Below are 5,467 nucleotides of genomic sequence, written 5' to 3' on the forward strand. Positions count from 1 at the left end.
TTCCTGGCGACCCAACTATGCTGAATGGTTTGCGACTGCACAAGCCAATGTTGAATGCGGCGCTCGCGAATCCTTTGCGCCAACAGATGTCTCCAGCAACGACGGCGATTTGTAGACGTCCTGCCCGGCATCTCTCCAAAAACCTGGATCTCCTCACGAAATCGCAGGCATAGCGACCGGCAGGTGTATCGTAGACCGCTCCCATATCTAACTTGTATAAGTTGAGGCTCATAGAAGACATTCTGAATAGCTCTGCTGCGAGGAAGTGGTATCTTGCGCAAGTCGGTCATATCGACAGTCAACCCGAAAAGTAACTAGTCTATTCTCTGTGCCATATTATTACTGAACTATTAAAACTACTAGGGCAAAGGTCATATGATAACAATGTGAAACAATTCCAAGTTGCTAACTGGAATTTCCATAATCAACCTGCTATCAGGTACACTAACTCTAAGATACCTTTCATAAAAATTCTACCCAGTAAAAAATAACTACCCAAGAAACCTACCAATATACTAAATTCATTAAATGCAATCCTACACATCTGAGAGGTAACATATCTCGTAAAGTCATCAAAGTTTTACCCTGGTTAGCAAATATCGTCGAAACCTGCTCAGTTCTCAGCAAAATAGCAATTGACATACTGGCAATCGCTCCTATGATCATAACAACTACAATTACCAACGGCACAGCCCTCTTAATTCAAAAAGAGAACTGAAAAATTCAAATATCCAGACTTGGAAACCATATTAAAGTCTTCCTAATCCTATCCTAAACCCCACTGATTTACCCAAACCTGTCACAGATCAGACAAATTCCGTCCGATATATTAATTACCAGCCCCCCCCCCCCAAAAAAAAAAACCAAAATCCTACGTAACAAACCCTTATTCTGTAACTCTATATTCAAAGATATTGCGTCAGACGACTACTACACATCATAATATTCTTACATAATAACACACGGGCCTAACCTCACTATGAAATTAGCCCATGTCACAATTCACAAAGTCATGTGAATGCGAACCATTAACTCAAAACAACAAATTACTATCGCCAAATGCGAACAATGAAGTCCCTAACCGCAGATGCGATCCATTAACGAAAAAAAAAACAAATAAAAAAGAAATTCATATATCTGTGAAACCCTACGGTATTCAGCACATAATTTTAACTAAGTAATGCAACACAAAAGAGCAAAAACTGAACTCAGACAATTAAAGATTTGTATAACTCTAAGGACTAATGTTCTCCCCAGTTAAAGAAAACTACAAGTCACGCCCATTTAGAACCCATTAAAAAAGAGAGAGAGAGAAAAAAAAAATAAAACGAAATGATCATACCTAAATCACAATCCAGGAATTAACCCATACAATTCCCATTAACCCGTCTTTTTAATTTTAGACATGTGTCAACCAAGACACATCCGTGTTTTCATCCAGAACAACAAATCTATTTCCCTTCTTTGCTTCTACAACACAAAAAGGACCTTCAAATTTAGGACCCATCTTATAGTTCAACTGGTTCCTGACATTTATCTTCACATAAACCCTATCTCCAACAGCCACTTTAACTCTATCTGGCTTTGCATTGCTCCTATCTACCATGTATCGCGTTTTCATTTCAAGATTCTTAGCAAGGCGCGCATATCTTTCTTTCGCGGTACCTACAAGCGACTTGATCGTATCGTCACCCGATGGACTGGGCAACAAATCGAACGCACCCCGCGCTGGGTAACCAAACAGCGCTTCATTGGGAGACATTCCAATGGTATCGCTCCACATAGTGTTGATACTATGCTGGACCTGTGGAAGATACCGATCCCAATTTGGATCATTACCTCCCACAATCATCCGAAGAGCTTCAATGACTTTCCCATTTGCTCGTTCACACAGACCATTCGCTTCTGGTCTGTATGGGATGATCGTGACCTTCCGAATGCCCATTACACCGGCAAGACATTCCAACGTTCTATTCACAAACTCCCTGCCATTATCTGTAATGAGAACATCAGGGACTCCATACCGGCAAATATACCCATTAAAGAACGCGATTGCCACCTCTTTTGCTGTCGTATGCTTCAACGGGAAAATCTCTACGAACCTAGTTAACTCATCCACAACTGCAAACAGGTGCCTATGGCCATATCTAGATTCGCAGAAATTACTCAAGATGTCCATGTGGACTCTTTCTGTGCGTCTGGTAGGAATCGAGGATGAACCCAATTTACAAGAAACGACCCTTGAAATAATAAACTAATAAAATTCATCTGATAAAAACTTAAATAGTTTGAGATTACATCAAAAGAGAGAGAAGGAAATGATAAAATTCATCTGATAAAAACTAAATATATTTACATATTGCATCAAAATAGAAAGAAAAAGGGATAGAGAGACGTTTTTGACATCGAGGGAAAAGACTTAACGAAGGCTTTCGGGGAAATATTTCCGATAAATGGAGGAAGAAGGGAAAAGGAATGTTTGGGGCTTCACCAGAAAGGAAGCGAAAGAGTAGTCTCCTGAAGGAGAGAAATTATTGTGCCTCGTGAGAGAACTGTTTCTTGGGTACCCAATGAACTATACAGGACGCCTGAACATCTCTCATTATTACTAGGCTTTAACATTAGCGTAAGCACAACACGAGCTATACCAATATATATATATATATATATATATATATATATATATATATATATATATATATATATATATATATATATATATATATATTGTAATATCTTCTTAAATTATTTTCTTGGTTTCTCATTAACGTAAGTTAAATTTTCATTTTTACATAAGTCACGAGAAACTGCTTGTTGGTTCTTTTCGCTCCCCTCAACGGTTTTGTATTTAATGTTATATAGTTATATTTATCCGTTTGTTTCTTTTTTTCATATTTCTATGAGTGGAGTATCGTCTTCAGTAATTGCCTCTTTTGCCTGGTGGTTTTATGCTGCTTTTCTCATAGCCCTCACTTGATGTGGAGGAGTTTTCCATCAGGCGAAGGTTAATCATTACGGTTCCCCGAAGGGAGGTTCAGCACCTTGTATTCTCACAGCACTCTTTGTCATTGTTGTCTGCAACACTGTCTTCTGGCCAAGGCCAGGACATTTAGATGCTCGCTTTCTTTGTCAGCCTGCTGTTGGAGGCAAGGGTGTGCCTTGTGCCCTCTTGTGAGAGCTTGTCTGTGGGTTTTGCTTTTGCCCACCTGTGAGCAAGAACCATCCCTTACAATTACAAGTGCTCTGCTGTATCCTCTGGGAATCATCAGGAGGTCTTCTGAGGCCGGAGAAGGGTGTGCATCCCCTTTTGCCTATATTTACTTTCCCCTTTATGTGAGTTGACTCTCCTGTCGGAGCATTGCATTAAAGTATCTAGTGAAAGCTCCCATAGGAGCTTTTACAGATAGTTTTTCCGCGACTGAAACAGCTTCAGTGTATGTTCACCATATTGGGTGAATGGTTATTGGTGGTTTATAGAAATTAAGGAGTATTGTTATCAATTTTTGTAAATTTATCCTTTTGTGTAAAGGAAGTAAATTAATTATCAGTGTTAAGGTTTTCTTATCCGTGTGTCTTCCTTTGTGTTGATTTCTATCTACCGCTATGACATTTCTCTCTGACTCTTCAGTATAACAGTTAGGTAGGAGATTGAGGTATGTGTGAGGATATTGTATATGCTGGTGTGTTTTTTTTTTCTAGTTCCTCAAGCAGGTTTTCAGGGACATTTTTATCATTAAGTGTTTCTGTGAATAATTAAGTGTTAAATTTAGGCATTTGGTTTTTTTCACCCTCTTTGAGTGCTTATTACCTAAAGTCTGGTGTGTGGTAAATCTTTGTCTGGACTGGCAATTGATTCATTGATGAGAGGACCTGGTTTAAAAAAAATTGTTGTGGCTCTTGGTAAAGGGTTCATAACAAATTTTGGCGACCACAACAGGATCCTCTGTTCAGCAACACAGGCTTTGGTTAAGAGAATCTCAGAGAGGTGTAAGAGCCATTGACCTGATTTAAGTTGATAGGAGCAGGTCCCCAGTTTTGAAACTAATCAAGATGCATTATTTTGAGGATGAGGAAGAGGCTTCTGTAGTCAGGTTTTTAGCTGATCCTAACTGGGAGAGGAACTTGTTTGAATTCAGAAGAGATCAATTATACATTATATCGGAGTTCCTAAATTTAGGTTTGGCCACGGAGGTAAAGAAAGGGCATCTGTTGTTCCAGGTGATTAGGGCTGCTAAGGAGTATAAAGAAAAGGAAAAGGAACTAGAAAAAGAAAGTGAAGCTGACAGCTTGGAAGAAGGGTTAAAAATGGGGGATAATATTGATGAGGTCTCTGGTAATAAGGACAGTCAATTAGAACTGTTATGGAAAAAGCTCGTGTTCGTGAGTTAGACTTGAAAGCTTCACAGCTCCAGGCCGATGAACGGGTTAAAGAACATGCCCATGAAATCGAAGTGTTGAATTTGCAAATTATCCTTAAACAAAGTAGTAACAATATTCAGCCTAATATGTCTTGACATGAGGGCAAATTCAATATGTTTACGGCTCTGAAACTAGTGCCTCAATTTTTGGAGGACTACGTCAATGAGTTTTTTGTCGCTTTTGAGAGGTTAGCAAAGAAGTTAGAGTGGCCACTAGATATGCAGACCACGTTAATTCAGTGCAGGTTTGTTTGGAAGTCCGAAAGGGTTTACAATACTTTGGATAAGACTGGCTTCAGATTTTGATAGTGTGAAGTCTGTTATCTTGAAAGCTTATGATCTGGTGTGAGAGGCTTATCAGCAAGAATTTAGGAATTTAAAGAAAGAGGTAGCTGAAACTTATGTTGACTTTGCTAGGAAAAAGGCTCAATTTCTGGATGACTGGTTAAAGTAAAAAAAGGTGGATGACTTTGCTAAGTTGAGGGAGCTTGTTTTGCTTTCATATCAGCCTGTCCTGCACACTTTTGAAAAAATGTGAAAATGAACAAATAAGAGGAAAAATGCCTGTTTGTACCCTCAAGCAAGGGAACTCAAACCCAGGACCATGGCATGCCATGGTACAATAGCTATGGCACAGTCCAAGGTTGGATAACAAGGTTTGCATTCAGAGTTATCTTCTCTTAGAAAAGTTGCCTACCATGGCTAAAGGGTCCCTTCCACTTACTGGTTAGATTTCAGAGTGTCCTTCTCCCAGAAACATTGCTTCCAAAGGTTAGAGAGTCTCTTCTACCCAAAGTCGTGTAGGCAGGGATGTTGCACTCTGAAGAATGTTGCTAATGAAAAATCACATTGACCCTCGAAACAGTATATAGATATATAGATTTATGTGTATGTATGTATATATGTACGAAAAGCTTAAGTGTAATGTTATATATTTCGTTTTTTTTTTTCTTAGCTAAGCATTCTTTGAGATATTCTAGGCAAATGTAAATGTGAATCAGTGCCTACGTATTCACGAGTCTGTGCTGACAAAGGCCCGTCGTCAGTCT

Source organism: Macrobrachium rosenbergii, chromosome 12 (genome assembly GCF_040412425.1).
Source record: "Macrobrachium rosenbergii isolate ZJJX-2024 chromosome 12, ASM4041242v1, whole genome shotgun sequence".
Lineage (NCBI taxonomy): Eukaryota > Metazoa > Arthropoda > Malacostraca > Decapoda > Palaemonidae > Macrobrachium > Macrobrachium rosenbergii.